This window comes from Vidua chalybeata, chromosome 5, assembly GCF_026979565.1.
Source record: "Vidua chalybeata isolate OUT-0048 chromosome 5, bVidCha1 merged haplotype, whole genome shotgun sequence".
NCBI classification, from domain to species: Eukaryota; Metazoa; Chordata; class Aves; order Passeriformes; family Viduidae; genus Vidua; species Vidua chalybeata.
The window spans coordinates 17,575,898-17,589,599 of record NC_071534.1 but is presented as its reverse complement, the minus strand read 5'-3'; the positions used below and the strand labels follow the sequence as shown (position 1 = coordinate 17,589,599).

Below are 13,702 nucleotides of genomic sequence, written 5' to 3'. Positions count from 1 at the left end.
ATATATAATATATATATTTATATGCCTGCTGTTTTCTTTAAAAAAAACACCAACCAATCAAAAATCCAATCCACAAAAAAACAACAAACCACCACAGGATGTGTATGGTAAAGTATGTTTTAGACATAAAATTTCATCCCCTTCAGAGATTATAAAGTAGGATTTTGGTAACCTCAAAGAATGAAATGTTTCTGCTTCCTGTGAACAATATAAGTTACTAACATCTGGAACTAATGAATAATAACTGACTAAAAACCATACAAACACAAATATCAGTAATCATTTATAATATTGGGATAAGGATAACTCAGAGTATCTTGCAGAAAAACAATAAGATTGTTGTTGCACTGCATTATTAATTGATATTCATTAGATGAAGTAAATGTATGTCAAAACTTCACATTTTATCAAAATAAGTGTGTTTAATTAGAATTTGTGGTTTGAATTTTCAGACATTTAAAAGGACCCAAATCTTCCCAGGATCTTAACTATCTTACCCAATCAAAAAAGCCACTATGAACTAAAATCTGCTGTAAATCAAGTTCACCTAACAAAGCTCCACTAGCAACAAAAATAACAAAACTAACTACCTTCTTTTCATCACCACCTCTAACCACATATTTCATTGCTCTTCTCTTACCCTAAAGCAGAAAAATTCTATGACAAATTACTTAAAATTTACTGTTAATTGAAGTCACAAAACCATCTCACCTTAAAAATTCTGTATTTTACTGACTTTATTTCTTTTTATCAAATGAACAAAATAAACATGGAGAAACAACATCTCCTGAGAATCGGACATGCAATGTCTGCGCAGAATACTCAGTGTCTTTATAAACACTGTGTTGCCATTAACTGTGTAAGATAATATATGAGAACAGATATTTAATATTAATTAAACCACAAAGTGCTTTGTTATAGATTATACTGAAAGCATCAAATTAACGTGTAGAAATTCTAAGGAAGGACTAAACTTGTTGGCATTGAGACTAGCTTTCATAGCCCTAGCACTAAGTTCAATTTCAGCCAGGAAATACTATGATCTACCTACTGGTGAGTTACCCAGCTCATCAGCTGCTCCTGATATTTCTGGAGAACTTCAAGAAGATTCCTGTTTACTTACTCTTGGTTTAACTTATGTGCAGCTTAGAGAACCCATGAAGACCTGAACTAGGTTAAGACACAGAAGAAGAAAATTATAGAAAGTCATAAACAAAAATGCCTTCTTTCTTCTCTTCTGTTTTCCAACTGCTCAGCAAAAAAACCTTGAGCATTACTTTTCTCCTACCTTCATCTCCCAGGACACAAACAGTACCTTCTAATGAGTTTTAAGAATGACAGCTAGGTCACCAACCAGAACCACACAACAGAATACATGAAGCCATGTGAAACCATTACCACTTGGAAACTCAGATTTCAATTAAGTTATAGAAAAGAAGTAAGAATAAGCCTCAAAACTTCCATCTTCTCATTTGCAGTAATTCCATAAAATTTGTAGTGTTATTCTTGAGTAACAAGTAAGTGCTGCAAAACAGTTAAGTGCAAACCAGTTAACATTTATATAATCACTGTTTATCTAATGTATTTATATAGGCATGGTAATTATCTACCATTGGAAAAGTTGCACATTGAAAACATGATAATCAAATCTAATTGCTTGGTTACAAAAATTTAAGGAAGTTTGTAAAGAGTTTATTTCATTTTTCAGTTAAAGTACGAGGAAAGCATTTGAGAAACGGACAGCACAGAATGAGTGCTCTTCTGGTCTGCTAAGAAGGGTAAGCCAAAACAAAGTAATTTTATTAGCAAGACAGATATGATACTTAACCTGTTCTGTCCCATCTAATCTATCCTGTAACTGAGACAAGACGTGTCTATGAATTAGTTCTGTGCAAAAGCAAAGAGAAAACAAAAAAAGCACAAGCCAAAAAAACCCCAAATACCAAAAAAACAAAAAAAACCAAATGAAAACTGAACTCCAAAAACCAAACCACAAAGAAAAAAAAAAAAATCAACAAAAAACTGAAACCCACTAAAATTGACCGAAAAAAAGACAACGGCATTGCGACGTATTTTATATAGCTTAGAATTAGTTTTAACTACGCCTAACAAAAGTTTTAAATTGCTTCTCAGCAAAGTAGAGCTGGTGCTCTCTTCTAAGGTCTGAAGCATGTGATGCTAACAGCTCTGCTCACTTGCACACAGTCAAGCTGAACTGCTACACTGAAAAGCACTTTTTCAGCCATTCTGAAACTGCTCTGTCTCAGCTGTACTGAAAATAAGACTAAGATGGCTGCAACGTTCACTAAAGCCAATCAGTGACATCTCAGCAGCAGGTAAAACATTTACACAGCAAAGCACCTCTGTCTTTACCACACTGCAACAAACTGCAGAGGTGGAAGGGGTGGGTCTGTGTGAGCAGTGGAGCGGTTTCTTTGACAGGCAGGAAGTGGTTAATGCACAGCTGCAGCATTGCAGCTTCCTAGCACCACTGGTAAAGAGAAAATCAAAATAAACCAAAAATGAGCAAGAGGCAGCCCTACTAGGCCTGTGACCCACGGTTTGTCAAATCTCCCACAAGTGCAAGGCAGTTCAGAATTCATGCCACATACTGTCACGGATACAGAGCCGACAAACATTAGGGAGTAGTTTTCAAGAGCAGGCTCACTTCAATGCTTCTTAAAAAAACCAACCCACTTAAGAAATTAATCTATAGAACCTATAGCTTTGTACTGCTCCATCTACTTCAAAATAGTCTGTAATATTAGTTGCCCAATAGAAATTTTACTTGGGGAGAAAAAAAGGATATTCACTTTATAAGAAAGATAGCAAAAATCTCAAGAACATTCTAGAACTTCAGCGCTTGCAGAAATCAAGCATCTAATTCTTTATGACTGCAATGCAGCTTGTTGTCTAAGCTTTTCAAAGAAGAGCTGTATCTAGAATCACTTAAGGAATTTTGATGGAATCTTGTAACACAGCAGTTCCTGAAGAACTGGTTTGAGAACCTATGGCAGGGAGAAGGGGATTGTTAGCCAAAGACACAAGTTTAACACAAAATTAAATCGTATACGGGTTTCGCTCTACTATCTGTTTATGGTAATAAAAATAATGATGTTGGTTATTAATTATAGTAATATAATAAATAATAACCAACCACACACTCTCATAGAGGCAGCGCTGGATCTGGAGGGAGCTCCTCTATACCTGCTTTACTTCTCTTCTACATAATCAAAATTCGTCTATTTTAAAACAAAATACCTCCAAGAATCCATGGGACAATTCTAAAGAAAATTAGTGTTGAATTATACCTTGCCTTCTAACAAAAAATAGTCTTGTGATCCAAAATTAGCCCGAGTAAGTCATTCCCCCCTAAAAAGTAGAAGAACATGCCCTCCAACCATGAAAAGGTCTAGACTTATGTAAGTGTTCATGTCTGCTGCCAGCTGTAGCTAGTTATTTCAGGATTGATTAATCATGGCAGCAGTAGTTTTCTGATGCACTCATCAGCACTACAGTCAGTATTTTTAACTTAAAAAATGGCAAAATACACCATCTGGCTTTTCCTTTTGTCCTTGTATTAGCATGACCTGCAGTACAAGAAAGGGCACATGCCACATATGAGACAGGTCCACTGACTGTCTCTGATAGTATGGTACAGATTTCGAAAACTAAATTAAAATATACTTGAAGTTCAAAATACATATTTCTCAAAAAACAAACTTGTGAACATTGGAGAACAAATTCATTACAGATAATTTAAAACTGCCCACTACAATGAAGCTTTTCTTCACCAACACCTTGTACTAAAGTAAAAATTAAGTCTACAACCAATTAAAAAGAAAAATTTTCTATTATCTGATTATATACTCCATGTTGCTTACTCTGAATATCATATATACCACACCTTTAGCTTGTAAAAATTTACAGTAACTTGTAAGATTTCAAAATTCAAACTTAAATATTTCATTTGTGTAACAAATATACATATACTTTGATTTCCCCAATAGAAATATAATTCTGTGTTCAGTATATCTACAAAGTTTGTACATCAAAAGGTGAATTCTGACTTCAAGTCTTTATTTCAAGAATATCACCAAAACCACAGGGACATTCTAACCCAGAATCCAAGATGTGCTTGTACAACACTGCGTTTTATGTAACGCTTGCCGTATGGATGACAATGACTTAAATAGGTTTGAACAGGCAAAATAACAAGTTTGCAAAAAAGGTTCACAGAACTCTTTCTCTGAGCCAGAGAAAACAGAATCCATGTCACAGTCCTGTTGCTATAAAATATCCTGCCTTGTCAGAAAGCTTCAGCGACAGGCAGAGGCACTAATACATTAACACAGACACATGGATGCAAAAAATCTTACTGAATAGTAGGAAATCATATGCATTAACTTAAATGTCCAGTTCAACATATCTCCATTAACACACGTGTTACTAAAATGTGTTTTAAAGTGTGTTAAAAGTTATTAATCAAACTGATTTTAAAATAAAATCTGATGTTTAAGTAGATATAGAGTTATGAATGGAATAAGTCCTCCAAAACTGCTTTGGCTCAGAAAATGTTAAGCTAAACCTACACTAATGTGTAATTCCATTCTACCATGGGACTACAATTTTTTTCATTGCTGCTTAGCATGGCATTTCTACAGATTCTCTAGTCAAAATGCCAAGAAAATAAAGCATTTTTATAATTCTAGAGAACGGACGTTAGTCTTAACACATTATGATAAGACTCCAAACAACCTTTAATCCTGCCCTCTTTTGATAACATGCCAAAACACTCCAATATCATCTCAGTAAGTTCACTTGCTGTAGTCATAAATTAAAACAGGGCTTCCATTTCCCCAATTTCTCAAGAACTTCAAACAAAAATTGCAAGAGAATGGCATCCTCTTGTTTCTCTAAGTATTGCTCTGTGTAAGTAATATCACCTTTGCACACACCTCTTAAATACCATTACATAGAACTACAGTTCATACCAGGGCTCCTTCCCTGAAGAATCAAGGGCAGGCAGAAATTTCTGCCCTTCAGACAAGATTTTATGCATTTAAACATAACAAGGGCAGGAGAGAACAGCCAAAGCACAAACACTTTCTTTTGCTCAAATTAGATGCTTAGAAAACAGTTAGCTACGTATCATCCACAAATCCTTGTGTCCAAACCACATTCTACCCACTTTTCTCACTTACCCTCTTCCTTTATTGATCATTTTTGTTTTGTTATGTAGGGTTTTATGTGTTAGTTAACATTAAGTAGACAAAACAGTTCTTACACTGACAAAATTCAGGAGAAACTACTATTCGTACACATTTCAACTGAAGTCTCTAAACAGTATCCACTGAAACCCTTTTGTATTCCTATTTTCACACACGCCAGTAGACTGACTTCAAGAAACATCTTGGCTCTCACTTACGACTTCACAAATAAACACTACCTAAACTGCTGGGGGAAAGAAAAGAGCTCATAATCATGAGATAAGGAATACTGAAGTTAAGAAAAACAAACGTCTGCACAACATTTAAGGACTCTTCATTATTCCAAGCTGCTTGATGGTAGGACCAAAGAGGGAAATTATCAGTGCATTGACTGAAGTTAGCAAGCAGTTATGTTAATGTGTTTAAACACATGTCTCAGAGAAACAAAAATTGAATGCAACTTCTTTTAAAAATGACCTTATGGAAACTGCAACATATTGGAGGCAAAGCTATAAGTAACATGGCAGCTTTTGGATTGTTTGGCTGGGGTTTTTCTTTTGTGGGGGGAGACAAGAAGGATGTGTTTTTGTTTGGGAAATTGTTTGGGTTTTTTTTACTATAACATTTCTTTACACTACTGTGAAATGAAAGATAATGATTGAGACAGCACAAAATGACAGTTGCTAAAATAACCTGTGTATTTATTCTATCTCTCATATCCGTAGCCATATAATTAATAAAATTTGTGTATTGACTATGGGAGTTTACTTGAAAGCATTTTCAGAAACCACATCTGGAAGAGGAAAACATTTTTCCTGCACTACAATAATTCATGTTACCCATAGCAAAGTACCTTTATTAGTTGAGCTAAATATTTTTTAAAATAAGTTTTAAAAAAGTACTTTGCACGCAGCCATCTAATTTTCTAAGTTCTCAAATGATTTGATGTTGGTTCATGAAAGAAATAAGAGCTAGTATTTCCTATGTACAGTTTTTAATAATTTTTAACAAGCACAGCTCAAAATATAACAAAAGGCATAGTTTACTTTCATTTCCCAAACAAAAGCTTTCCCAAAGAAACATAAAAGGTATTTAAACAACATACAGACATTTACACAATGTTGTGAATTGTTCCACTATGATGGGATGGAAACTGACATACCACTAAAAATCAGGCAGTTATTTAATACCGTATAATTAGTACCATGCTCTCAGCTACACCTACAACGGAGTCTTTACTTCCAAAAACACCCTGAAAGATGGGGGAAGGAATGGAAAGGGGAGGGCAGATTTTGCTGTTAAATATACAGGCAATTAAAAAAAATATACACCAGCAGTACTAAACAAGATAAGGAGTGAGCAATGGAACTAGCGAATCCACATTTCCTACAGATTATAAACATTGTCTTGCTACTTCTTACTCGGGTTATCACTGGTGCCTTACTACACCAAGGAAGTGACTGGACACTGGCTTATGTACTGACTGACAGCAAGTTATCCCCCCCAAACAACACAGAATTCAAAGCTCCCTCACTGCCAACACTGGTAGCCTCTCCTCACTCCAGCTGTTTGTTTGCACAAACTTTACAGGTATTAATAATTAATAATTATTAATAACTAATAATTATTTTTGATACTTACTACGCTTTATATTTAGTGAAAACAAACAAGTTTTGTAAGAACTACTATGAATAGAACAATTGGCAACAAATGTTCACATAAAAAAGGACATGAGCCTGTTGGAGTGAGTCCAAAGGTAAGCAACCACACTGATTAGAAAGATGGATCACCTCTCCCAAGAAGAAAAGCTGAGAGAACTGGGATTGTTAAGTCTGGAAAAGGAAAGACTCTGTAGACACTTTCAGGGACCTTCCAGTGCTTATAGAAGGAGTCTACAAAAGAGCTGAAAAAGACTTTTTACAAAGTTATGTAGTTATAGAATGAGAAGTAATGGATTCAAGCTGAAAAACAGTAGGTTTATATTAGATACTAGGAAAAAATCCTTTAGTGTGAGAGTGGTGAGGCACTGTACTGTGGGGCGGTTAAGTTGGGAATGCCTCACCCGTGTAGGTTTTTTAAGGTCAGGTTGGATGGGGCTCTGAGCAACCATGTCTAATGGATGGTCTCGCTGCACATTGCAGGGCAGTTGGGACTAGATGATTTTTAAAGTCCCTTCCAACCCAAACTATTCCATGATTATGATTTATTTTTCAATTAAAGCATTCTGGCTTTTTTAACTCTATCTACTACAAAACCAAATGAAAGCATGAAATACAAAGCTACATAAAAGTCACATGCAACTGAAAAAATCTACTTTCAACTTTGGAATGCTTTTTGGCCTATATATATGTTCAGACAAACAGTCAAGGAAGAACAGCATTAAGAACTAGAACGTTCATTAAAACCAGAATATGCAATTTAAGATAAAACATTCCCCTCCAAACTAACAAAACAGACTCCCCTTTCTGAATCACACTTCCATTGTTCACCACAGTAAAAAAAATTATTGCATTCTGAAGATACAGTTTCTAGATAATGAATATCAGTGCTTTATATTTACAACTAATGACACTCACTTTTATAGACTGATACTGTACTTCACTTAGATGCTTTCAAAGACTTAAGCATTGTACACAAAAAATCAAGAATTTCTTGACTGCCATTACTATAAAAATACAAAATGGAAAAAAAAAGTCAGAAAAACCTGAACATGAACAAAAAACGAAGACCTCTAAAAACGCTACCAACGATACACTAAATCTTTTCAGCCAAATAAAAACTAACATCTCCACAATATCATGTAAAATTATGCTCTTAAGAAGATAACCAGAACTCAGAAGTTGACACAATCTATGTTCCAGATTCTCCTAACCAAGTATTAAAATATTTTAAGTTACTTTCTTTGGCATCATCCAGTAGGCTTTAGTATCTAAACCAAAGCCAAAGTAGAGAAATGTTCAATATTAGGTATTACGCAAATTCATACCAAAACCATATTCAGAGATTAAGACATTCTACAGCTGACTTGACAAGAAAAAGATGACTTTAGAAAACAACTCAACTTTCTGCTTTTAATTAGCTGTCAAAAAAAAAAAAAAAAAAAAAAAAAAAAAAAAAAAAAAAAAAAAAAAAAAAAACAAAAAAAAAAAAAACAAAAAACAAAAAACCAACAAAAACAAAAAAAACCCACACTTGCCACACACAACAGCCCAATCTTACTCCCCATCCTGTATTTGGATAAGTGACTGTTGCTTGATAAACAGTTTCTTACAGTACAGCGGAACTAGAATTTTTTCATGCAGTACACACAGTGCAGTGAGTAGAAGTGAAACACCAGGACTACAAATATACATCATGAAAGCAGCATTATGTTGACCAGTTCACGAACTCCCACTTATTTTGTGTGAATAGGTCAATCTCTCAGAGTAACGTCACGTACTAGAGAAAACCAAGGAGACGAATGAGAGATGTTTCTCAAAATTATAAATAACATTAGATTTCATTGCGTTTAAGAGCAGTATTAAATAAAAATGTATCAGGGAGGGGGGGGAAAAATCCCAATTCCCCATACTCACATAACGGTTTTGTAACTTGCAACTTATTTTCTTCATTTATTACCCCTTATGAAAATTGTGATGAACATGTGTCATTGTCATAACTCCCAAAATAAAATCATAATGTAAACATGGAACTATCCCATAATACAGAAAAAACACCAAGGGTAGAACAAATAGAAAAAAAAAAAAAAAAACCAAAAACATTAACATGCAAACTATTAAGTAAGAACAACATACTGGTTTAAAGGATCTTCTGGCTTACTTTCCATGAATAAACTTGACATTTTTGCCATACATATAGTTTCTGACAATTAAATTGAAATAAACCTAATATATAGTTGCATCATTAAAACATCTAAATGAGAAATAAAATTTTTTCCCCTTATTTTGAAAACAAAATACAGTATTTGGCTTATTCAGCTCCTTTTCACCGTAAAAAATATTTCTAGTTTGTAACAGGAAACACAAATACAAGGCAAATTAAAATCAAGTTACTAATGACAAATCAGTATTTTAGAACTCACTGAACATGCAAAACGTTTCTGTTTGCAAAGAATTCTGTAAAATTAGTATTTAAAATTAATAATTAACTAGTAACTTTTATTAAGTTGTTCAGGCTCTTTCTTGGCTGTCAAAATCACCTTCCACCAATGATGGTAAGAAAGCATACGCTCATCTGTTTTATGTCCCCAAGGGAAGCGTTACTAAAGGAGCTTTTATAGAGAAATTCACATGCTACAGTTAATGTTGATTTTTTAAATTTGCGAAATGACTACAATAATACAAGCTACAGCTTATAAAGGTACAGGAAATGTGGCAAAAAAGATGTGTGTGTCTATTAGAATCAGCATCTCCTTGAAAACAGACTTCATATGAGGTAGATTGGAGGTTTTGCAAAAAAAGCATCAAAATAACTATTTAAATTGATGCATATAGTTATTGTTGTATCATTTTACAAATGATGCTATGACTAGTTTCAAGTCTACATGACATCCAAGACACTCTTGATAAGTTATTTCATACAGCAAAATACAACACTGTTCCACATTACCACAGAAAGCACCAGCTCAGCACTGCTACAGCTGGTAGAAAGGTTGCAGCTGATAAAAACACCATTTACTCCAAAGCAATGTTCTAAGTATTCTAAACTAAAAATGTAGTAAGAATCTAAAATTATTAATATAATGTTCTTTAGATTATATACACACTGAAATTTAGCTCGGTACTTTTGAAGCACATAAAATAATAACTGCCATATGTCAAAAATAGTGGGTGCAGTTACCACAATTCATGAAATGCATAAATCCTCACGCAATTATTAGCAAATTTATTTTATAATAGGCCTGACAACAACCATTAGCCCCATTTCATAAATCTGAAACTGAGACATTACCTACCCAAGATCATGTATCAAACAGCAGTGGTTTTTGTGTTTGGTTTCTTCCCCTTCAAGAAATTCTTAATACCTGCAGCAACACTCTCCTTCATACCTTCCTGTAGCACTGCAAAAACCAACACCTAATTAGAAAACCACTTATTTTTTACATTGATAGCTGATGGTTGCATACAGATTTCTTATTTAACTTATTAATTCCACATTTAAGCAGAGATTAAGAACGTTCTTCACTCTTCCACTTTTGAAAATATAAGTATTCTGAACTGTAACAAGCGCAAGCATATATTTTAACTTCCAAAAGAGAGACAAATAGCATGCTTATAAAATATTCTGATCCTGCAGAATTAAGTTCTAATATTCATACTAGTACTGCATTTCCTTGTATAGTTTGAGATATTAAACAAGTATATCTACTAACATGCTCTTACTTCCGCTGGTTAGCATAGTGGATGTCTAGAAGTGTAAGTGATATTTTTCTGTGACTGAAGCCTGCACTTTAAAGCTCACTGACTGCTTCCTGGAACAGCAGAGCTGTTCACTCCTTTATTTTAAGCAAGTATTTTTCTATCAACATTTCCCGCCAACTTTTCCGGTAAGTCTATCTATGTTAAGGATCACAGTCATGTGACACTACTTAGAATGATTTCAAGATTACTGTTAAGCAACAAAATATCCTACTATCAGCATTCCCACGGAGTATCTGCCAACGACTGCAAAATCCAGAAAGATGGATTTGCTAGAAGAATAAACTACTCAAGGGCAGAGTTACACCAGGCCTCAGAATTAAAGAAAAAAACCACTTAACTGTCAAGAGTTTCGATATTTAAAATACTTAAGCTTAAGGAAGAGGAGAGGTTCGATGTACCTTCTTTAACTTAGCACATGGCTTAAACTCTTTTGCCATGCTGTCTGATGTGGGCGGCCATGACAGCTCGAGGAGCCGCTTGGGCCTTGTTTACTGGTGGCATCACACGAGCAAGTACAACTCAGCTTTCTCTGTTCTCATAGAGAAACTGTCTGGTTTCCAATAAACAAGCATATCCATAAAGTAGAGAAATAGCGCCCTGGTGCCTACCAGTATAGGAACACCACCAACACTTTCCCCTCGTTGCTTCCACAGTCCATGCCCTGCGACGTCCCACGCCCGCCGCGCCGGCGCGGCCCTTCCCGGCGGCGCCCAGCACCACCCAGGCCCCGCCGGTCCATTTCCGGCAGGGAGCGAGGGAACGCTCTCGAGGCGCCGGACGCGCCTCTGTCCCACCCAAACACGCGCCTTCACCTCGCCTCGCCTCGCCCAGACCGCGTGAGGCGGGTCGCGCCCAGGCGGGTGCCCGGTGCTGCCCGGCGCGCGCCCCCGTCAGACCCACCTGTGTCCGCGCCGCCGCCGCCGCCGCCAACGCGCGAATGCAACGGGGACGCGCACGCGCGCCACCGCCGCTGCACTGGAGCCAGGTCACGTGCTCCCATGCATGCGCGCGAACATCGCTGCAGCTTCCCGGCGCATGCGCACTGATGCTGCAGCAGCTGCAGCCGCCACCGCCGCCGCCGCGCGGAGCAGCGAGCAATGCCGCCGCTGTGCCCTGCCCGCCCGGCCCCCGCGCCCCGAGCGCGCCCCGCGGTACCTGCGCCCTCGCGTCCCGCGCAGCTCCCGCCCGAGCAGCCGCCGCCGCCGCCGCAGCCGCCGATTCAAACTCGCAACGCGCTCCGGGCGCCAACACCGCCTCCCCCCGTCGCACACGCCGGGCCGCTATGCAAATGAACCCCGTGTCTCCTCCCCTCTCTCGGTTGGCTCCGCCCCCTCCGTGGGCACAGGGGCCGGCAGTGGGGGGCTGCTCCGGAACCGGCCAATCGCAGGGCCGGCCATCTTGGTGGCATGCAAATACGCCCCCGTGATATTTAAATGAGCAGTGGCCCCGCCCCTTGGCGCACAGCCGTGCAAGGGTAGACGCATTAAGCGCCGGGGCGCGCTGCGGCCGTTGCCGCTAGGGGGGGCTGTGGCGCACCGAAGGGCGGTGCCGGGAGCAGCCGGCCCAACCTCCCTTCCTTCCTGCCTTCCTCCCTTCCCTTCACAGCTTCCCGCCACAGGAGCTCCGGACTATGTGGCTCTGCAGCCCCTCCGACACCTTCGAAAGTCCGCCTGAAATCCGCCAGGCTGCATTATCAGTGACCTGCAATGCTCACTGCTTGTTCCTTATCACATCTCATGTCCCGCTTCTGGGCTAGGGCTGTGCCTGACCAAAGCCCAGAAGTTTGGAGTTGTTTGGTAACGCACGTTGAGGTTCAAGAGGGCCAAGAAACCAAAGGGTGCCTGTTGGCTCTGCTTTTAGGTGAATCTGAAGCACATGGCTTAGCCTGGGTGAGCTTCAGGTCAAAACCACAAGTGGCTATTCCTCATCCACCCTCCATTTCTGCCTCAGGCACGGGGGAGAAAAACACACAGCCTGCTTTGACATGAGCTAGAACTTGGTGTTCTTTGTACCACAGCCACAGGCAGAACTGACCAGCAGGTGGTCTGTCCCATGAGGCATGGGTCAGGTCTAGGAGAGAGACCCATGGCTGTGTCCTTACACAAGAAACTATAGAACAGAATGTGTGTTCAAGAAGAACACATATTCAACAGAATATGTTCAAGACTTCTCAGCAGAAGTACCAGTCACCTACTAAGCTGGTAATGGAGAATCCTGTTCTCTCTTGTTAAGGCAAAGAAAGATCACGTTCTTCCTACTGAAGGTGTGAAAAACAGCATTTTTGTTTTCTTGAAAATTAAGCTAAATATGAATAAAATTTTTGTCTGTCATATATGGACCAGACTGACCAATAAGCTTCTCTGTGCGTGTATGTCGTGAAACAGTATCTATGATGCAGCTGTTGTAAGAGTCCTGTCAGGTGTGCTTGGTGGATTGGCTAAGGAAACTTTCCTGTGTGACTATCCAGGAACCACTCTGGCAGTGACACTTGTACCACCAAAGCTGGGACTGAAGCTGCCTTGCACTCGCGGCTCCAGCAACCGATTGGTGCCCCACTTGAGTCCTACCCTCACCACACTCCCACAGTCAGATCAGGTCTCCTTACTGGTTTGACCCCAAGTTTCCAATAGCAGTCTCCAGCATCTGGATCCTTAAAATAATAAAACCACAGTGCAACAACAGAATAAGAGCTGGAGTTGGTGCCTTGGAGAAGGGATCCTGAATAAAGGAAGCCCTGAGCTTTTATACCCTCCCATTCTATGCGCACTGTAGTCTGACATATTCCAGCTGTGTCCTTGGCTCCTGCCATGTCTCTGAGTGTCCTGATCATGAGGCCAATGCCACAAGCCCTTTGCTTCCATTGTTGTGCAAAGGGTTGCCACCAGTTCACAGCCTCCTGCCCCTCTGGTGCTCCTGCCACCCAGAGCTCAATCTGCAGCTGCACTGCAGCTACACACTGAGCTACCTGCACTGAAGGTTTTCCTCAACAGATTGAGGGGCAGTGGTTTAGGGTTCTGCCATTCCTAGTGGTTTGCCTGATCTCTCTGCTACTTGTTTCCATTGCACAGCCAA

The 13,702-nt window shown here is 38.9% G+C and overlaps 1 protein-coding gene across 7 annotated transcripts in view; it reads right to left on the bottom strand.

Annotated features, from left to right (window-relative positions):
* The window catches only part of ATF7IP (activating transcription factor 7 interacting protein), an 83,823-nt gene extending 70,908 nt beyond the window's left edge, over positions 1–12,915 (bottom strand). For 3 of the 7 annotated variants that reach the window (XM_053943670.1, XM_053943669.1, XM_053943665.1), the window contains exons 1-2: positions 11,531–11,737; positions 10,165–10,269 (exon numbers count right to left, since the gene is read on the bottom strand). The gene's annotated coding sequence lies outside the window, so the exon portion shown is untranslated. Of the gene's footprint in view, positions 1–10,164; positions 10,270–11,238; positions 11,451–11,530; positions 11,738–11,785 lie in introns of those variants that run through there. The other 4 variants (XM_053943668.1, XM_053943666.1, XM_053943672.1 and 1 more) reach the window with 4 other exon arrangements.
* Between the last annotated feature and the right edge of the window lie 787 nt (positions 12,916–13,702).